The sequence below is a fragment of the Pongo pygmaeus genome, chromosome 22 (assembly GCF_028885625.2).
Source record: "Pongo pygmaeus isolate AG05252 chromosome 22, NHGRI_mPonPyg2-v2.0_pri, whole genome shotgun sequence".
In the NCBI taxonomy this organism is placed as follows: Eukaryota; Metazoa; Chordata; class Mammalia; order Primates; family Hominidae; genus Pongo; species Pongo pygmaeus.
In genome coordinates, this window is record NC_072395.2 from 44160377 (window position 1) to 44183025 (window position 22649).

The 22649-nt window shown below is 43.8% G+C and overlaps 1 protein-coding gene across 11 annotated transcripts in view; it reads right to left on the minus strand.

Moving 5' to 3' along the window:
- TIAM1 (TIAM Rac1 associated GEF 1) overlaps positions 1-22649 on the minus strand; it is a 485833-nt gene that overhangs the window by 211725 nt on the left and 251459 nt on the right. For 10 of the 11 annotated variants that reach the window (XM_054468477.2, XM_054468475.2, XM_054468478.2 and 7 more), the window contains one exon: positions 10190-10370. The gene's annotated coding sequence lies outside the window, so the exon portion shown is untranslated. Of the gene's footprint in view, positions 1-10189; positions 10371-15104; positions 15247-22649 lie in introns of those variants that run through there. The other variant, XM_054468476.2, reaches the window with a different exon arrangement.

Below are 22649 nucleotides of genomic sequence, written 5' to 3' on the forward strand. Positions count from 1 at the left end.
TACCTAGCATTTATTTTGTTTTAGGTATCTGGAGATGATTTTAAATGTGTGGAAGGATGTGCCTAAATTATATGCAAATGCTATGCCATTTTCCATAAAAGATTAAGCATCTATGGATTTTGGTGTCCTCAGGGCAGGGAGGGGACGTCCTGGAACCAATCCCCCACAGATACGCAGGGACAACATCTCTTGATATTGTCTGTATCCAGAATGTCAGCTCCCTGAGGGTAAGGATGCTTCCCAGCCTTCTGCCCTATTGTCTCCTTACTACCTGCAACTGAGCATGTGAACGCAGTGAACACACAGACGCTGACTCCAAAAGTCAGACAACCCACAAGGAGAAACACTCGAGGTTGGCTTCCAGAAAAAGCCTCATAATTGCTCACTTTCGTGCTAAGGTGCCTGTGCACACAGTCCTGGCGACTCCTTGTGGGAAGGGTGATAAGAATGAGGCAGGATTTGACCATTTCTGGTCCCCAGGTCACAGTACTTTCAAATACGACGAAATCCCTGCTCTCCGTAACCATCCTTGATGCAGGAAAGCATGGCTAACACGGCATCTACCATATGAATCAGCTCACCAGAAAATGCATCCTTTGTGTCCACAGCGCAGCACATGGCCAGAAGGAAGAAAACGGGAACGTGAAGTCAGTGCTTTCACAGCTATGAAGCCGCCAGGGAAAATCCCATTCTTAGAGTATCAGAGCCTCCTGCTTGATGAGGGATTCCCCCCTGCTGCCCAGTGACTGCTGCCCAAGCCGACGGGCTGCAAAGAACTTCAAGAAGTACTATAGGTCAAAAGACACTTTACTAGATGTCATGAGGAGAATGCAGTGCTGTGTCTCCTCAACTTTGGTTTGAATGTTGTTGCTGTTTCATAAAACCATTTTATAGAGCAGTTTAAGGTTCATGGCAAAATTACGCAGAAAGCACAGAGATTTCCTGTATACCTCCTGCCCCACATGCACAGCGTCCCCCACTACCAACATCTTTCAACAGAATGGTCCGTTTGTTGCAATCAATAAACATATATTGACACATCATTATTATCCGAAGTCCATAGTTTACATTAGGGTTCAGTCTTGGAGCTGTAGCTTCCATGGCTTTGGATGAATGTATAATGACATGTATCTACCATCATAGTCTCATACAGAGTAGTTTCACCACCCTGGGAGCACCAGTCCTGTGTGCCCCGCCTGTTCATCCATCTCTCCTCCCTAGCCCCTGGCAACCACCTTGATGGTTCTTCCATGTTCTTTCATGACTAGCTCATTTCTTTTCAGTGCTGAATAATATTCCATTATCTGGATGTACCACAGTTTATACATTCACTTACTGAAGGGCATCTTGGTCGTTTCCAAGTTTCCAATAAACCTGCCATAAACATCCGTGTGCAGGGTTGTTTTTATTTTTTTGCATGGTTCTTTGTATTTTTTGTTTGTTTTTGTTTTTCTTTTTGGGGGACAGAGTTTCCCTCTGTTGCCCAGGCTGGAGTACAGTGGTGCAATCTCAGCTCACTGCAACCTCCCCATCCCAGGCTCAAGTGATTCTCGTGCCTCAGCCTCCCAAGTAGCTGGGATTACAGGCGTGCGCCACCATGCCTGGCTAATTTTTGTATTTTTGTAGAGACGGGGTTTCACCATGTTGGCCAGGCTGGTCTCCAACTCCTGACCTCAAGTGATCTACCTGCCTCAGCCTCCCAAGGTCCTCTGTGTGTTTTTAATAGCAGTTTGGTGTGGGGAGACACACCGAAAGAGAAATGAAAAGAATGACCTTAGTGAGTTAGAGACAAAATAGACTTCATACTCTCCAAGAAAGTCCCTCTTTCTAAGAACACTTTTGAGAAGTTAAATTTGGCAAAGAAGTCTAGTGTTAGTTTTATATGTACATGCATCCATTTCTAATACTGTGATTTTTTTTCAAGCACTTCAGATGGATTTATAAACTCGGAAAGGTAAAATGTGATTTTAACATTTTCTTTTGTCCCTATTAAATAAACATGTCTGTTGAACTTCGCTATAGATTCCATTACACTTAGGCTGTGTTTTCCCAACTGGCACTACCAGCCCATGTGTTCTCTAAGGGATCCACTGTTCTGACATACAGAGCCAGTGCTAAAAAAAAAAAAAAAAAAAAATGCTGGGTTGAATGCATTTCAAAGATGCAACCAAGCAGTCAACGAAGATGATGACAAACTTTAAAACAAAGATGCCTACAAATTTCTGGACACAGGAGTAGAAATGAATTATGAAAGTAAGCATCCATCCCACCAATTATGTCTCAAAATCCATATATAATTATTAAACCAAAGTTGCAAAACTGTAGGCATCTCAAGGCAGATAGGTTCATCCCTTGGAAAAGGGGAGCTCATCACATCAAACACAGCCTGCAGGCCCATAGGCCCAACCAGCCACAATGACCCCCAAGGGAAAAATGAGGAAGGAGGATGTCCCAGAACCCAAGCGTGTCTTAAATGTTATTCCAAAAGAAACTACTTCTCAACTATCTCTAAAATCCAAATGCATTCCTGGTAGGACAGAGCCTACCCTACCACACTCCTGAGGACTGGGAATCTCCGGCTACACCACACCAGCTTGAAACATCCAAGCAAAAGGCATTTGACCAGGCCTTCCACTGGACAGCACTATTTTCCCACTGAGGGCTGACATTCTGCAGATAAATTTCCCAAATCCTGTATTTACCACTCTAAGTATTCCTGGGCACTCACACCCCACTGCCATTTGTGAGTCAAAAAGAGGGCTGGCGAGGAAGCCTGGCGGATACACAGAGGGGGTCACAGAATGAGGGTCCCACGTGCAGGATTTCAGTCTGATTTCAAACGATGGAAATAAGAGGCAGGCAACTCGCATTTCAATACCAACTTCATGTACTCTTGAGAAAAGGGAAATATTGAACATCCAGATCTGCTTTTTGCTTTCTTTTAACTACAAGGTCCCAGTGAAAACATAATCCGTGTCTAACATATCCAATTACTGAGAAAAAGCACGTACATACTCCTGTGTTCTCTTCACCTGGCTAGTAACAAAATGGTATATTTTCCCATTTTGTTTAATTTTTCTGCTCTCAAAATTACTTCCAGATCCTATTTTTTCTTTAGTTTTGATTTTCATCCTACACGAAACCCCCTACTCCTGGAGTAAAAAGGAAAGAAAGAAAAGGAAACAACCAGAAGTTAACACGGTATTTTAAAATACAATACCAAAAACATAAAATCCAGCCACAGCATCTGAGACTGAAAGAAACAAATAAATAATGTGTAAATAAATAATGCAGCACTATCAAGCTAACAGTTGAGTCTTGGTACATAATATCCATATTACAGGCTTTGCCAACTATACAGAGAGAAACTTCTATACATCTCAAGGAACCTAAGAATGCAACTCACAGCCCTGAGCAACCGGCTCAACTAAGGTTGAAGAATCAGGAAGAGCCTAGGATAAGAACTTCGGTCTCCTGACCTCTTTCTAGCCCAGTGCTCACCCTCTCATATTTCATATTAATGAAATACTAACTAGCAAATAATGATAATCATTTTGTTTAAACATACATGACTGAGCTTACCAGAAATACCCTCACTCACCTCACTCAAAAAAAACTTTTTTTTTTTCATCAAAAGAGAAAAATCACTGTGCCCTGAGCAGGAACCATTTCTAGCAGTATCAACACTGCCACTGGAACCACCCAGAGAAAATGCTCAAACCACCATCAGGGAACTCGCGATAAAACGCCCACACTCACATTCACACTATGTATGTGATCATTAAAATCACCCTCCAATGACCTACAAAAAAAAGTCTGTTGGTTAGAGCTCTTCACGACTAAATGGCTCATCAGACATCTGCGCAAACTAGATTCCTCTAAATATTGAGAAAGGTGAAGCAGAAATACTACGAGTCCACATTGGTTTTCTGTCCCAACTCTTAAAAAGAACAAAATAAACCAGGCATGGCAATGTGTGACTGCAGTCCCAGCCACTCAGGAGGCTGAGGCAGGAGGATTGCTTGAGGCCAGGATTTCAAGGCCAGCCTGGGCAACATGGTAAGACCCCATCTCTCAAAAGCAATTTTTATTTTAAATAAATAAATGAATTAAAGATTGTAGATGCACTGTTCACTGCTTGAGCTACCAACACAGGGAAATCAGGACCACAGAGGCTGGGGTTTCTCGGCTGCCCAGAGGGCTGAGGATCTGGGTAGGTGTGGTTTGTCCGCCAGGGGGCTGCTGAGCCTAGTTGAGGCACTTCTCTCCACCTCCGTTTTTTTCAGCAGTAAAACTGGAATGATAATAGCTCATTGGATTACTTTGAAGATTAAATGTCCTGACTCTTCAAATTTATCAAACTTCTAGTTTATACCTCTCATTTGAACCCTTACATGAACTCTCTTTTTGTTTTTTCTTTTGAGACAGGGTCTGGCTCTGTCTCCCAGGCTGGAGTGCAGTGGCGCAAACATGGCTCACTGCAGCCTCAACCTTATGGGCTCAAGCAATCCTCCTGCCTCAGCTTCCTGCATAGCTGGGACCACAGGCATGCACCACCACACCCTGGCTAAGTTTTTTATTTTCTTGTAGAGACGAGGCCTCACTTTATCGCCCAGGCTGGTCTCGAATCTCTAGGCTCAAAGTGATCTTCCCACTTCAGCCTCCCAAAGTGCTGGGACTATGTGCATGGGCCATCACGCCTGGCCTGAACACTTATGAATTCTTGATGGTATATCTTTTCTTCCCTTCTACACTGTAAGCTACGCTGTATCCCAAAGATGATATTATACACTGTATCCCAAAGATGACATTCATAGCTACCCAACAAATGATTTGTTGAAAGAATGAATAAATGAGCTAACCATACCACCCTCCCCCCAAAAAAATTAATATGAAGCATAGTAACTAGATGTCGCTCTCCTAACCTGAATACATTACCTTACCTTGGCTTGTTGAGACTTCTGCAAATATATTAGAAAGATAAACAGCAACAGTTACTACGTAGAGGTGAGAATCGGAAACGCTTCCTATCAACGCTTATGGCTATAGGCTTTTCCACTTCGATTCAACCCCACGCTTGGTTTGCATGCAGGCAATTGCAACAGCCCCTAGTGTTCCATTCTAAAGCTGAAACCACGAAAAACCCATTTTATGTTCACTTAATGTCAACTCTTGTGCTTTCTTTGAAGAGGGATTCTGCTGCCTCCAGCCCTCCCCACCTGGGTGCTGTTTCTTTATTATCCTCACCACCCCCTTTTTTTTTTTTTGACTTGGGATCTCACTCTGTTGCCCAGGCTGTAGTGCAATGGTGTGGTTCTGACTCACTGCAGCCTCAAACTCCTTGGCTCAAGGGATTCTCCTCCTGCTCAGCCTCCAGAATCGATGGGATTTTATGCAGGAAACACTGCACTCAGCTGTTCTTCATCAATGCTTCAGTCCTCGTTACACATATTGATGCTGTTTGATCAGCAAAAAAATCCCACTGATAAGGGCACCTAACTGCTCTACCTTGACTCTCCAGGGATTTCAGGTACCTTCACCTGAGCCTCCAGTAAAGCTAACCCAGGCCTCTGAAAAGAATTTTTTTCTAGCTCTGAAAGTAGTTATCTGCAGCCCATCCCTCCCTTCATAGTCCCCACACGGTTCATTCCCATCCCCATAAGCAAACCGAACTCTGCTGAGCATCAATTAGGAGCAGAGAGAAAAGGCTGTGTGCTTTGAGCAGACTGGCTCCTTCCCAAGCTAAACACACTTATGTGCATCTGACTCCATTACCACCCCAGCCTGCACACGTACCAGGGCGCCCAGCCTTTCCGGAGGTGAGCTCGTGTTTACCCACTGCCACGGGAGTATTTCCCAGTCAGCCTCTCCTCCCCCCAGTGGAGACTGGCTGCAACCACCCGACCCCCCACCCAGGCAACCAAATGTGACATCCAAGGAGTTCCTGGAGTGGCCATCTGTCCCTGCCATGCCAATGTTTACGCGACATGGGCAGGAGAAGGACAGGCCAGGGAAGCCTCCAGGGTATCTTGCATCAGACCCAAGGCATCGACATCCCAGGCCGTTTGTGCCACAAAACAAGACAGTGAAAAAAGAGTCCTCTGTCTAACCGGAGAGGTTCCTGGTTCCTAAAGAGAAGCATCCATCTCTTTAACTTTCCTGAGGGTGTTCAAAGAACCAGCCTGATACGTTTCACCTGTGGATGAGCATCTAAAAATAAAATGAGATCCCTAATTTTGCAGCTTTTAAAAAATTACCTGACCACCCCCCCACCCTCCACAAAATTAAACCTAAACATAGTATTTCAGACAATAATGACTTCAACAAGTTCATGAACAGTGAAATGCTAGGAGGAACTGGCTAACGTAGAAAAGATTTAGATCAGAAATAAACTCAAGCCAGGTGCGGTGGCTCATGCTTGTAATCCCAGCACTTTGGGAGGCCGAGGCGGGTGGATCACCTGAGGTCAGGAGTTCAAGACCATCCTGGCCAACATGGTGAAACCCTGTCTGTATTAAAAATACAAAAATAAGCTGGGCATGGTGGTGCACACCTGTAATCCCAGCTTCTTGGGAGGCTGAAGCGGGAGAATTGCTTGAACCTGGGAGGCGGAGGTTGCAGTGAGCCGAGATCACACCACTGCACTCCAGCCTGGATGACAGAGCAAGACTCTGTCTCAAAAAAAAAAAAAAAAAAAAAAAAAAAAAAGAAATAAACTCAAGAGTCTCCAAATTCTAGAGTTAATATGACCATTAGACATCCTCATCTAAATGTCTCTGTTTATATTCACAACCGGAGGTCAAGATGTGTGGGAACAGTCACGAGTTTAGAAATCAGATAAAACACAGTTCAATTCCAGGGTCACTGCCACAATAGTGCTTTTAGTCAAGCTACCTAGGTTCCACCAAGTAGACTTGGAGATGAGAATACGCACAGGCCCAGAGGGGCTATGAGGTGCAATCATGTATTCTGTTAGAGATCACAAAGCAGAAGAATGCCAGGCACACAGTAGGTGCTCAATGTTTGCATCTTCCTTTCCAGCCTTAGCCCTCCTTCCATAGCCTTACAATGGGGGGGCGCACCCAGGAGGCAGAAGATGTCCAAGACAGCACAAGTGAAGAGAGACGCCATTGGGGAGCATTCGGCCGGCCATCAGCTAAGACTCAGCACACTGACTCTGCTGGGACATATTTCTGTTATCTTTCGAATGGGGACAAAAGATATTTGACATGTTTCACCCACCATTTGCATGAAATCTGTTGAACTACATCCCAAGTATTGGGGGAGAATCCACATTATTCATCCCATAAAAGTGCTTAAACTCCCTCCAGGGGGAAGATGGGCTAGCCACTGTGCCTGAAGCCAAGAGATGACACATCCATTCTATGACTCAACTTGAGCAGCTGCAGTGTGAAAATACACACACAGGCTCACACAGAAATGGGCTAACAATTTTTAGAATTGCCCCTTGCTTTTTTTTTTTTTTTTAAGTTTTGCTCTTTAACCTCATTATTTTCCTTTGCTCACAGAACCTGGAAGCAACGTTGACATTTCTTTGGACAGCTCTGACCAGGTTTTAATCCCAAAAAGAATCCCTCAACACTGTGGCACAGGGCACAATCACAGCTCTCAGGGACTCATCATCCTACTTCGGGGAGAGCTCGGAAGAGTAGCATCATTTGAGAAGGAACACTGGTTCCAAGGGGCAAAAATCGCAGTGGCTGGGGCAGTCCAGAAAGACAGCCGGGAGGAGGTGGACTTGAACTGACCCTGAAGGAGAGGTAAAATCTGAATCAGCAGAGAGCAGGCAGGAGGCCAATGGGGGTAACCAACAAGGACAGGTGCCCTGAGAGAGGACTCAGGAAAGCTGACTCTGGCGGGCTGTGTGGCCACTCGTTCAGCTAACATGTACTAGGCACGCCATGGCAGTCACCATAGCCATGCTGGGGCAAGTATAAACAGATCCAAGCAGCCCACCCTGGAGGAACACACAATAGCACAGTGATCAAGAGACTGGACTCCGTAGGCCAGGCTGCCTGGTTCAAATCCCGGTACTTCACTTTCCAATGCTATTGCTTTGAACAGGTTACTTAGGCCAGAGGTTAGAAGTCATGTATACATTTTTGATTAGGAAGTGTTTTCAGAGAAAACCAGAAAGTAGGTAGGGGAGATCTTGAAGGGAAGGAAGCCCTGGGGGCACTCTAGACCCAGGGCAGATAAGACCTCAGCCTTGGCCTGGAATATGTGCACCCTTCTCAGGGTTAGCCCTTGCTAGGGATGCCCTGGGGGTATAGAGACTACCAGGTAGTTGGCCAAAGGGAATCCAGCCCCTAAAGGCACTCTCCACCAAAGAGAGCAGGAGCGAAAGCACTCAGGGAGAGATAATTTACTAGACAGGTGAAGGGGACCCAAAGGGATAGGGGCTGAACGTGGACAGCCGGTGCTCCAAAGGGTTAATTGTTCTTGTTATTATTATTATTATTATTATTATTTTGAGACAGAGTCTTGCACTATTGCCCAGGCTGGAGTGCGGTAGTGCGATCTCAGTTCACTGCAACCTCCACCTCCTGGGTTCAAGCGATTCTCCGGCCTCAGCCTCCCGCATAGCTGAGATTACAGGTATGCGCCACCACACCCGGCTAATTTTTGTATTTTAGTAGAGACAGGGTTTCACCATGTTGGCCAGACTGGCTTGAACTCTTGACCTCAAGTAATCCGCCCACCTCGGCCTCCCTAAACGCTGGGATTACGGGCGTGAGCCACCACACCCAGCCTATTATTATTTATACGATTATTTTTACCCCTTGAAAAAGGCATGTAACCTAATTATGATAATACAATGTGTCTGTATTGTCACAGGGAAAGTGAGTGCTTTGGCTCCGCTCTCTGTTGGAGGGTGCCCTTAGGGGCTGGATTCCCTTTAACCAACTACCTGGGAGTCCCTGTACCCCAAGGGCATCCCTAGCAAGGGCTAACCCTGAGGAGGGTGCACATATTCCAGGTCAATGCAGAGGTCTTATCTGCTCCGTGTCCAGACGGCCCTTGAAAGAAAGGTTTCTCCAAGCCACTGTGTACGTGCGGAGAAAGGAGTGGCTATGCTGCTGTGCGTCTGGATGCAGGCAGAGCGGAGCAGCAGGTAAGACTGGAGGAACAAGTCACAGCAAGATCTGCAAAGCAGGACCCGGAATGCAGGGTGGGAAACTCTAAAAGTTACAGGAATCATGCATTCTTCAGGAAGCACCTGTGATTCTTGCTCTCTCTCAAGTCCACAGTCTCCTATTGTGTTCAATTTCTGGACTAACCAACATAGGAGCCAAACCTGGTAAAGGTTAAATAATGCATCCCGATGTCACCTGCTAACAAGGTCGAGGTGCGTTTGTCCACGAGAGGAAGGCAAAGTTGAAAAGAACAAGAGCAACTTCGTATAGCTAGAAAGCCCCTTTTGGTCTACGTCATTCTCCTCCTAGGAAGTAAACGGGGACTGCATGGGCTAACGTGACCGTTCCCACTTAGAAGAAGGGAAACTGAAGTACGCACAGCCCTTTCTGCTGGAGTTCCCTAGAAGGGGTCTGTGCCACATAGAGGAAATAGGGAGGGTGTCTTTGCAGCATATTTCTTCTCTTGGAGTAACTGCGAACGTTGCACGGCGACCATTTGATCCATTCTGTGAAAGCCCCAAGCCTGTCATGCAATAAAGACATCCAGTTTCACCGCAGCAGGGAGGCCGCATGAAATATTCCACTTGAACAAAACCACTTAGCAGTTTACATCAATGCTTACCCTGTCTCGTTAAAAGTGATGTGAACCCACAACCAAGAGCCCCCAAACCAGCACGCTGATACCAAGTTTCCCCAGCTGCATCCAAATCAATTCCTTCTTCCCCTTTCCTAGTATCATGGGGGCAGACAAAAGAGAAGTCAGAAAGACAGAGGATTACCCGCAGCCAACTCCAAAACAAAATAACCATGGGAACCACCCAGGAGGAATGGGAAAGGTTCCCAGGAAACCCATTTCAAAGCCTCAGATTGCAAGTGGGGAGACTCAGCAACCCTTTAACCACTAAAACAATCGTCACAAACAATGAACTTTCTATTGTCCCAAAAAAGGTGGATTTGGGCAGGATCAAGATAATAAAGACTTTAAAAGCTTCAATCCTCATTCCCCAGCCTTTTGCAAACGCCACACTTACCCCATTGGAAACAGAAGAAGCTTTGTCAAGATCTCCAAATGTGCCATCTGCAGGGACTGCTCACATACTAGGTGAGAGACTAGGATTCAGAGCATCATGCCCCATGGTACCAACCAGCCTCCTCTTCCTTCTCCTGGGCTTCAGGTCTAGAAAGGTGGGTCTCAGTCCACAGTGATTCTACCTATAAGAGCAACATAAGAAAATAATGGGTTTTGTGCTTCTTTTTTCTATACCTCTAGAGATTGCAAGATTATCCTTAGAAACATTAACGTGATAACACAGGAAAAGTACCTTACATGCTGTAGACACTCAATACGTTAGAGTATGGATATTTTGATAAGCAGTTCATATTTTAATAAAGAAGCATTTACCAGGCTTAGTTATCTATAGCTTTGTAGAAAGCACCTTGACTGTAGAGATTCTTGCCCACCAAAATCTCATAGTTAATGGAAACACTGAAGCACGTGGCTGCAAGGTACTAGAGGAAGCTCTACGATTCAGTACAAGAGCTCACAAATCAATCCACCCTGAACCATTCAAGAAACAAAACTTTCCAAAAGTGATGATCTCTTCCCTAAAACTGTTACCAATGAAAGCCATGCTAACACTTGTTTTCAAGCAACGGCATCAAAATAAACTGGAGAAGCGGGTATTGCAAAATACTCATGAAAACTACGCCTCCTTGTTCTCTATTCTCATGAAAGCATTGGCTAGAACAACATAGCACCACCGGGTCATAGCGGGCAGGCCAGACCAGGTGCAGTTAGTCAATCTGTCTTCATTGAAAATAACTCCACACTTGAAGCTGATTCACTACCCAAAATGTAAACCAAGACTCACTCCTTGAGCAAAGCAGAATGACTTTAGCATAGCACCATAAAGCAAATGAAGCCTTTTCCCAGCTCACAATCCCTTTCCATCCCCAGTCCAGTCCCTTGCAACACTAGATGCATAAATAAATGCTAAGTAATTATGCCATTACATAGGACAAGATCCTAATACCCTAGGACCTTGTCAACTGAGAGACCCTAGGAAGAACTAATGGCTCAGGGTTGGGCAAACTCAATAATGCTACATTCCCTTGTTGGGGAATATTAACCAGTCAAGCAGTCAAGCTCCTCTTTCCTATGCTCTTATTGTCCCTTTTTGGTTACAGCATCAACCATAATATCAAACAATCAACACTTCCCCGAAAGTGCTTAGAAACTCCAAGGTCTGAAAAAGTACTCCAAGGTCTGTGGCACGAAACTGCTATGGCAGTCACCAGCATCATCTATCTTCAAGTTTAATTCTTTTCCTGTTTTAATTTAATTTTTAGAGATGGGGTCTCACTATGTTGCCCAGGACAGCCTCAAACTCCTGGGCTCAAGGAACCCTCCCATCTCAGCCTCCTGAGTAGCTCGGACTACAGGCATACACCGACATGACCAGCTTCCAAGTTAAATTCTTGAGTAACTAAATTTAACACACTTAGCCTTCGTAGAAGCAGCCCACTAACTTACATCTCAGTCGCTGCCAAGTTTCGGGCTTTGTACTCATTTCATTTTTACACTAAAGGCAGGCAAAAAAAAAAAAGGAAAGAAAAAAATAACAGAACAGAGCAGTGGGTAAGATCCTCAGGAGATGAGACAAACTGAAAGGAAAAAAAAAACAACCCTGGGAAAGTAAGATAAAAATTGGAGGGAAGAAATGGTAAGATAATCAACTAGGAAAACAAGATTAAAATACTGAAAATATGGATCTTGCCCATAATAAAGAGAGAACAAGTGGGGGAAGTGGTTTCTGTTTTATTCTATGGCAGTAACTTCACCTTCCTTCACCTTCCATTGAGAGAAGTGGTAAGGTTGGAGGTAGGACAAGAAAGGGTAGGAGGCAGAAAATACTAATCGTTACACTGAAAACACTAAGTGTCACTATTAAATGCCTACTTTGTGCCAAACGAAGGATAGAAACCTTACATGAATATTCATAATGAAATCTCATTATACGCTGAATTCACAGTGCAATTTCACAATCAGTTTCCAGATCACATTTGGGGAAATACAAGTTCAGAGAGGTTAGGCAATTTTCCTGAAGCCACACAGTCAAAAGTGGCAGAGCAAGAATTCAAAGCCAGGTCTTTCTGACTCCAGCATCCTTTCCGATATACTCAGAAAGAATCTGTTCTGAGAAAACTTTAAAATGCTCAGACTCATGCATTAAATATGAACCAAAATGAAGTGTCTTCTCCAGTCATTACAGCAAATTTGTTCTGCTACCGTACAAGGTAAATCTGTATTGTCAAGTGGGTTGAAAGTACCTACAATTCACTTTAAATTACCAGTAAGTCTTATGTAAATTCTAGTTACATTTTTCCAGAACAATATCACAGGGTGTGCCTCAATTAATACACAAAACCCACCTTGGAACAATTTGGTCCACTGTGTGTGGTGTTCACAAACAGAAAGTATATTTTAATAAAACTGAAAAAACATAATCTATGTCAAAGGTACAAAGACAAATACATGGTGTCCTCCTACTTGCAGCCAAGGAACTCAGTTGCTAATTTTCAAAGGCTGTTTAAGGCCTTTTTTGACAGAGTTCCACTGGGCAGAATTTTAAAAATGAATATAAACTCAAGAAAGGAGGTGGCCTTTGTTGGTGTTCCAATTAAGATACCATCAAAAATCAAAGTTGGTTCTTCCAAAAGACCAATAAAACTGATAATACATTAGCAAGACTGATGGGGAAAAGGTACAAATAACGCCATGAATGAAAAAGGAAACATATCTACAGATACTACAGTCTTTAAAAATATTACGAGGACAGCATGTTCAATATTATACCAAAAAATTTTAAATTGTACATAAAATGGGAAAATTTCTGTAAAAATTAGTTATTAAAACAAACAATTTTAATGATCTGGTATCTATGAAACAAATTTACAATTTAAAAACAGTCAGATAAGGTGGCACACGCCTATAGTCCTAGCTATACAGGAGGTTGGGGCAAGAGGATCACTTGAACCCAGGAGCTCCAGTCTAGCCTGGGCAACAGAGCAAGACTCCATCTCTAAAAAGAAGAAATAAGTGAATAAAATTTAAAAATATAACCAACCAGAGACAAACCAGCTTATTTACTGGGAGAGGTGGGGAGACAATATGAAAAGATAATGATATAGAAATTGCCACTTTCTCTCACATCTACACAGTCATATAGTAGCATTAACCCCAATTTCAAATGTCCTCATGATGGTATCTTCTAACAGTCACATGTGACAATATCTAAAAACCTTTGCTCTATGAACAATGCAGTTCCCCTTTCTGTAGCTAAGAATTATTGTTCCATAAAACTCCGTCTATTAGTCAGTTTCACCAGCAGTATCATGAGATCCAATTTGGTTGTCTTTCCTGTTGAGTGAGTTACTAAAGGTTCCTTGTGGGGTGGAGGGGTGTGAGGGAGTAGGTCACAGACCTCATGTCAGCCTCAGTTTCACACCTACCTGCTGCTGGGTCCCTTCTTGAGCCCAAAATGAGCTAGAACTCAGGGCTCTAGCCCTGGATCATGCAACCTGTTGTTCTTCCCTAAGCCACGTCTGATTTGGTTTAAAAGTAATTTCCTCTCCATCTGTATCTTTAACTTCAAGGAAGTGGGAGAGTCAGTGCAAGCTAAGTGAACTGCGGCCCCAGCACCCTCCCTCCTGACCCCCAAAGTTCAAGGGAAGGTATGCTGAGAGAGTCAGCCAATTCCGCTTTGATATAAGAAAAATGATAAAATCAGCTACTGACATTTTCCTGATTGTACCCCACCCCAGACCCGGGAAAGAACATTTGGCTTGCTATAAATACAACAGGAGCCACACATTTTTCACCTTCATTTCTTCCCCTAAAAGTAAGATGATTCTGTAAACATTCTCATGAAGGATTCGCTTACAAAAAACAAAAAAACCAGCTCCAACTGCTGGTGTATTACTAAGTTGTTGATCAGGTACGAAATAAGTGCAACAGGTAACAGTTAATCCAATAGCCTCCCTCTGACCCCTACACACTGAGCAAAAGCTACACAGGCCAAATGGAAGCCCACTGACCAGCTCCAGAGTTGAAATAAAACCTAAAGCCTGTCTGTGAGAAGCCTCATTTGAGCTAAGTTTATCCTTTGCTGGGACATACTGCCACTTGCAATGATCCCAGCCCCCAGCGCCACCTTCCACCCAAACTTCCTCTCACAAAATTGACTTAGGCAACCGATCCAAAGATAAGCTAGCTTTCACAGAAAGACAGACATAAAAAAAAAATGATCCAGATAAACAAATCACACCTCCACAGCCAGGAACCTAGAGCCGAACTAATTTAATCAGATGTAAAATTAATGAGAACCCCGAGACTTCCGATGTCCCACTCCAGAACTCCCATCCAGGTGCGGTCGGGAGCCACCGCTTCTGAATATTCCTTCGGAACTTTTTTCTCACTTGATTCCCAAGCCTGTCATGGGGTTCTTTTTCAATGGCACTGACCTGCAATTACCCAACGCGCAGCGGGACAGCCCCGGGCAGGACGCATCCTGGGTGGGTGACGTGATTCCGCAGTCTCCTCCCCGACCCCATATCCCATACAATGATCCTCGCTTACAGAAGTCAAGGGGGAAAGATGACGCTTTCAAAGCCCGAATCTCTTTACCCTGGAGCCAGAACCAACGTCGCCGGCGTCCCCTGCAGCTCAGCCGGCAACGCGCGCCGAGCCTCGGGGCGCAGCTTGGAGACGCGCTTGCTCGTTCTGGGAAGGGGCACCGGGGCGCACGGTTCCCCCGCTCCAGCTGCACAGCTCAGCTCGGGGCTCTCACCTATCCTTGTTCAGAGCCACATTCGGCTGCCTCCCCTGACCACCCGACACAAAGAGATTCGCCGGTGGAAAGAATCGATTTCAAAATTCAAGCTCACCCCTGCTCAACAAGGCGCGCACGTTTCTCCCCGTCTGGCTTCACATGTCTCAAACTTCCAGTAACAGAAATGAGGAAGAAGCAGCCTTCCCCGGCTGCTGGCGGAGGCAGTGGGTGTAACTTGTGAAGTTTCGTGCTATGATGAATCTGGTCACTTGGGTGTGTTGGAGAGGGTTGGTCGCTCCTCCCTTCCTCCTCCCACTATCACCTCCCTCCTCTCCGCCTCCCTCTCCAATTTAATTCTTCCCTCTGGCATTCGCCGGCTGTCACTCAGAATCCCAGCACCCTCCCCACCACATCCTTTGGGGGCAATGTATTTCGAAAAGGTCTTAACCATTTTACAGATGAACCTGGTCACCCTGCACAAAGCGTGAGTGCCTGTCAAATAATTTTCTACAGCACATGGCAAAAAAGCAGCGCCTCTTAAAAGATATAAAAGGCCAGCAATGTTACATAAGCGCCCCCGACCAGCCCTTCACGGGCAGAAACGTGGGTAGTTCATTCAGTGGAGACCTAACTCCCAAACATCTATTGAAAACGAGTGGAGGGCAGAAAAACAGAAACCAAACTTCAGTTGGCTGCCTTTTCTTTAATATGTACGAGAAAGTATTTCCAATATACAACATATATTTGAAAAGAATATAATGAACACCCATGGGCCCACCATGTAGCATAAAAAAATTAAAATTACTCACATAGTGGAAACTATGTGTGAACCCCTTCCTCGCTGAAATACATCCCTCTTTCCTTCCTCCTGGAAAGAAAACTGCTTCAAATTTGATTTCCCATGAGCAATTTTTGTATCAGTTTCTAAAAATGTTAAAGGGAACATGCTAACTTAAAGTTTACCAGAAAGCCATGCAATGAACATCCCTCTGCTGTGCTTGACCTTGGTTTCCAAACAGAAGTTTCTTTAAATAAAACTTTAAATGACCTCAGGTTAAATGAAGCCTCAGGTGGCTGGTTAAAGAGAATGAAAGAAATCACAAAAGAAGAAAACAGTAAATCTGAAGTGACAAGTGAGAGGCTATATCTGAAAGGGTTGAAGCATTCATGGATGAAATTGATATATTAATAGAGTATTATCATTTTATAAGGTTAAAAGCTGTGCCAAAAACTAAGGATACTCATCCATACTCCAAGGGACTTTCCTCAAAGACACAGGCTACAAAAATAAAAACCCAACATTCATTAAAGAAGTCATAATGACTCAAATGCCAGCCAGGGATGCAGCCTGGAAACAGTACTCCAAAAAGGGAACTTTCAGATACATTTAAACTTGACTCAAATATATATGTATATATATCCATATATATATTTTATATATATTCATATATATCCACATGTATTCACACATATATATATTCATACGTATATGAACATGAAGAAAGAGATGCCTGGTTCATCTTTATATTCTTGGTAAAGAATATAGGCTGGTATAAAGGCTGGTATAGCAGAAAATTTAATAACTACCTGATAAATGAATTAAGCAAATAAACAAAAGGGTGCCCACAAACACATCTAAAGGAACAGAATGGGTGCAGTGGCTCACGCCTATAATCCCAGCACTTCGGGAGGCCAAGGCAGGTGGATCACCTGAGGTCAGAAGTTTGAGACCAGCCTGGAAACACGGTGAAACCCCGTCTCTACTAAAAATACAAAAATTAGCCAGGCATGGTGGTGTGCGCCTGTAATTCCAGCTACTTGGGAGGCTGAAGCATGAGAATTGCTTGAACCTGGGAGGCGGAGGTTGCAGTGAGCCAAGATCACACCACTGCACTTCCAGCCTGGGTGACCGAGTGAGACTCTGTCTTGAAAATAAATAAACAAACAAACAGAATGAAGAAAAACAAGAATGTTTGGATAGAGCAATGGTCCTTAGTTGGAGGTGAATTTGCCTCCGGGGAACATTTGGCAATATCTGGAGGCATTTTTGGTTGTCACGGCTGGGGGGTGCTACTGACTTCTAGTAGGCAGAGTCCAGAGATGCTGCTCTACATCCTATCATGCATACAACAGGCCCCCACAACAAAGAATTATCCAGCCACAAATGCCAATAGTGCTGCTGCTGAGAAACCCTGATTTAGAAGTTTCACTATCACCTGTCATTTAATTAATGTATTCCATCTGTTCCATATAGCATTATGAATTTGAAGAGACTCTCCAGGGACTTATAAAAACATGAAACAACACTTCTCCTTTTCCACTATGCAGCATTCAATCACTGAGAACCATACATATGGGGTCAGAAGAAAGCAGACACTGAGATCAGAGGCAGGAAAGCATCCCGTGGTTTTGGGTGCAGCCTTGGCATCCATGCACTCACCAAGCTACTGACTTATGCTGAATCTAGATGAAAACAATCATGAACGGGATGGGAGAAGGAGGATGTAAAGCCAGGCGGGACTGGCTTGAGAATCAGAGATCGCGTACTTCGGGGAAGTCGACATGGTGTGCAGCGAGAGATGTGACAGATACAGAGACAAAACAGCCTCATCGAGGCCCATCAGTCATTTCTCCATTGACAATTATGAGTCTACGCTGGAACTACTGCACACAGAACAGGAAGGCGCTTCATCTCATTACAGCATATAGAAAAGAATGTTACAAATCACTCGTGGGAAGAGGAAGGCAAGCACCATGAAGTCAGCGGTCAGAGCATCAGAGCAGTGGGCTAACACAGGGAGCACATCTTGCCTACAGGTTTTCTGGTCTCATGATTACCTAAGGTTTCTTTTAGCTCTGGGTTGGGGGGGGGCATATACTTTTTTTCCCCTTCTTTCTGATATTATTATTTAATTTCTGCATGGACGGGGAGAAGAGCTTTTTGTTGTTACTTAGTGTTTCTCAGAAGGGGAGGTGGGGAACAGTAGGTTTGCTCATCTTGAATTTTCTTAAAGCTACATATATGGTGGGGATGCAATACATACATGTTGGATTAAACCAAATAGTCCCCACCTTCTTCCCTATCTCTCAGGCCCAAAAATAAAGGGTCCCCTTGTAGATGCTTCTAGAGAAGAATACCTTGAGATCAAGAATCTGAGCAACATGTGAACACGTTACATAAAAACCCTGCTGGCTCCATACAGTGGTAGGCAGGTTTTCACAGATCTGAACAGAACGGCTTACCTGATAGTGGTGAAAATACAGCAATATCAGAACTGGAGGGGCCCCAGGCATTGGCCTTGGGCCTCAGAGGGAAGCAGGACTTAGCATCCAAGAATTTACTCCTATAGCAGAAGGGCTGTGTCCTCCTGCCCAGGAAGATTCCCCCACAACACTAGTAGACAAGTGGGCAGTAAGGAAGACGCCTATCCCTCTAAAGGTACCAGTTTCTTAACCTGCAGTTTTGAAAGCCACTAGTTTTGCTTTTTAAAAGTCATGCGAATTTTGGAAAAGAAAATGTGAACACAGGTCCAAGCCCCATCAGCAGCAATGAACTTAAACACAAATGTACAGTATTTCTGCTCCAAAGAAATGCAACCAGTAGAGGGAGCACAGCTGACTTTTTTGTTAATTTCTCAAGATCGGGATGAACCTGGGGATGATGCTAAATGATACAAAAATAATACACATCACCGCAAAAGAAAAGATTTATGCACGAACATTCAGAGAAACTGTAAACCATGACACCCTTAGAAGGTATGTGAATTGTTAGTGGATATTTGCACAAGAGCTGGCTAAACAGACAGAAGAGGACTATATAAAAAATAAATTCATGTTGGAAAACAATATGTGGCATGTGGAGAAAAGGTCACAAAGGGTTAAACTTATTTTTCCCTTTGTCAAGTGGATTTACACTCAGAAATGAAAACGTATGGAGAGTTTATTTAAGCGTATTCTCTCCAAAAATTTTAACTCAGTGTTTAGCTTGCTCACTCTCTCTATATATATATTAGATCTACAATAGCTGGGCTTTAAAATTCCTTTCAAATTGCATTCTCAGTGACAGAGATGACTCCAAAAGCAAGCATTTTCTAGATTTCTCTTCAGGGGTCTCCAGAACCAACTTGGTCAGGAATCAAGGTGTCTTCAAGATCTGCGAATTTGAAGCCATCAGCCACAATGGAGCTTACCTCCACCTTTTCAAGCCTTCATAGAACAAAAACAAGGTAAGAAGTGCTGGCATCAACCCCGTCCTACCTATGTCACCTAGCAACAGTGTTATCAGCAGCAAAGCCAGGGAAGAGTCTCCCCCTCCTCTTCATGTTAGGTGATACGCAACAGGGGTGTTAACACTGTCAAATTACCTGAATCCAAACACGATTTCCCAGCATAACTGCAGTTCCAAATATGCATCCTGTTAATGGAATCCATATTTGGAACTGCTGTGGAAATGCAGAAGGCTTTTCATAAATACATTTTGTGGTTGACTACCAACGGGTTGCCAAAATCAATTTTTTATATTTGAAACTGATGAAAGGTCTAAATATGGATCCATCCCACACACTCCCATGCTAGGTAATCTGAGGGTCTGCTAGGGAATACGGACATGTTTGAAAACACTGCAAACACTTTTTTCAGCCCTGGATGGGGTCTTTTCTTTTCTCTGAGAGACAAACAAGGTTCACCTTTTCAGGCAAAGTTTTAAAACACAGTCTTCATTAAATTTGATTTGATACAAGAATGTTTTACAACTTCAAAGTAAACCTTATGCCAACCAAACTTAGAGACTCTTTACGTAGTTTTCTCTATCTGAAAACAGAATACCTAACAAATACATAGAGATATTCTTAAAAAATAGAGGGCCAGCCAAAAAGAGGTCAAGAAACTCTAATAGCTTTTAAACACCACCTCCAGAATGCATTGCAGGGACTGTGTGGCAAATTCCCTAAAATCCAAGGGCTTCAATTTCCTTGACTATAAAATGATGATGTTCGATTTAATTTCTCTGCCTTCTGAGCTCTATCTTCCAATTATATGTTTCCATGATTTTAAAGCCCCCATTGCTTTCATTACCCCAAATTAGATTTCCTTACTGAAGAACAACTTTCATCTAACAAGTCAAAGTCAACAGGGTCAGGACTCCTTGGTAGCCCACATTCTTGTAAGCGAAGCCAGGTTTGTAACTGAAAGGGTGAGGGGAAAAGAGAGGAAGTGCAACTAGAGTTAGATAAAGGTAACAAAGAAGGCCGAGGAAACATCCGTGAGCTCTTAGCTCCCACCAGCAATAAACTGTATGGGGCCAGATGCTGTCCCACCCACACACACAGTAAGGCTCTTAATTTCAAGGGCCCTGGGTGCCTTGCACAAATGGTGCATGTGTTCACGGGGGTAAAAGCATCGAAGTTTTTCCTAGTTTGGGACCTTTCAGATACCTCCCTGCTCAGCAGCAATAAACAATAATAATTGTTATTGGCACTAGAAGTAAGATAATATATAATAACTAAGAAGACAAAAAGTCAAGTTCTAATTTCAGTCCTGCCATTTCTTCAAAGAATGCTGATAGCTTTATAATCCTCAGTATAGCCTCTTGAAAAAGCTGGGTCAGGGAGTATCCCATCGGGGAGGCCTCATTTGGTCATGAGAGATACAAAATAAGAAGAGCCGGTTCAAGTCCAGGGTCCAACGACAACCAGAAGAGTAACTCAGAGCAAGCCCCTCTGCCTACCCTTCAGTAAAGTGGGAACTTAAAATAATAGATGCCTATTGGCAATGGAATGCATGGGTTAACAGGCTTTGGACTGGGCACATGCCCAACACTGTCTCTAAATGGGCAAATGGGCACTAAACATGTCAAGACAATTTTCAATCAGGAAATAAGCCAACCCTGTATCTTAAACAATCTTAGCATTTATAATGTTCTCAATGTTTTCACATTGACGGTGCTATTTTGGTAAAAAGTGCAGCTCTGGCACTAGTTATGTGTCGGATAACAGAACGGAGGCCCTTCCCGATGGGGTCACAGAGGGCTCACCCTCTTGAGCCCTAAGCTTCCCCAGAGAGTCCCTACTGTGGGGAAGTAGCAGGCCACCCTTGTGAGGGTGGACGCGGTGAGCCACAAAGGCCCGACACTAACCAGGTCCAACCAATTTAATGGTATTTAATGGTATTCATGGGTGGGAATCATTTTGATTTTCATTTTATACTAAGATACAGTAACTGTCACTTTAAAATTTTGGGGGTGCCAAAATATACTGGAGCAGGGAGTGGAGAATGACATTGGCTAAGAAGGTGATATAGTTTGGATATTTGTACCCACCCAAATCTCATGCTGAATTGTAATTCTTGGTGTTGCAGGTTGGGCCTGGTGGTATAGTTTAGCACCATCCCCCTGGTGCTGTTCTCGTGATAGTGAGTCAGTTCTCGCAAGATCTGGTTGTATAAGTTTGTGGCATCTCCCCGCATCTCTCTCTTGCTCCTGCTCTGGCACGTGACATGTCTGCTCCTGCTTCTCTTTCTGCCATAACTGTAAGTTTTCTGAGGTCTCCCCAGAAGCCAAGCAGATGCCAGCATCGTGCTTCCTGCACAGCCTGCAGAACCATGAGCCAATTAAACCTCTTTTCTTTATAAATTACCCAGTGACAGGTATTTCTTTATAGCAATGCAAGAATGGCCCAATATACGAGGAGACATCTAGCACAGGGGTAGGATGGTGAAGTGAAAAGGACCCCACCTACAGACCTGCTTGTAACACATGACACCTTACAGAGTTTTGTACTAACCACAGGCACATAATCAATTAAAATTAGGTGACTTCTAATGAATAATGGCTAGGGAAACGTGTTGATGAGAATCCACGTGTCTTGTGTTCCCTTCCACTAACATAGGCATTTGATTTCACTCTAGGAGTACTTGCTGCCATCTTCCCTAATGTAAATGAAAACTAAACATGTAAAAGTTACTTTCAATCAGAGAATAAAACAAACTTGTATCTCAAAATATTAAAGGGCCTAACATAGGGGTGACACATTTAGGGTCATACACCTCTATATGTAAGGGCAGAAAGGAGGTCTTATAAATCACTCATTCATCTGAAGTCAGAAGGAGTAAGTGACTTGTTCAAGCTCACATAATAAAACCATGACAGCCTCAGCTCAGTACCCAGGTCAACAGAAATAAACTTGCTGTATGTTCCACTCAATTATTACCTCCTTTAAAAAATATTTCCATAAAATGAACATTCAATGCAGTGTATGCACATATAATTTGGGGCCCCAACCTAGTACAAAAGGCACATACAAATAAAAAACAATATAAATTGAGCCCATCTAGAAATAATAAGCAAACCATAAAAAGTGGGTACATGAGAAATTCTTGGCTCAGCCCCAGACAAGCAAGCAAGGGGCCCAGAGACCTGGGAGGGAGGGTGCAGTCAAACCCGGATGGCTGGAGGCAGTCTGACTCACCAGCAGCCAGTGTCCTCCCAAACAAATTACAGAGGCAGGCTCAGCAAGAATGCAGGGGAAAGATCCACATGTGCCCAAGGGGTTAAGATAGCAACCTGGTCAAAGATACAGGCTTCCTCAGTTAGGAAAGGTCTACCCCTGGAATACCAAGAAATTAAAGTTCATCTCTGGCAGGGCGTGGTGGCTCATGCCTATAA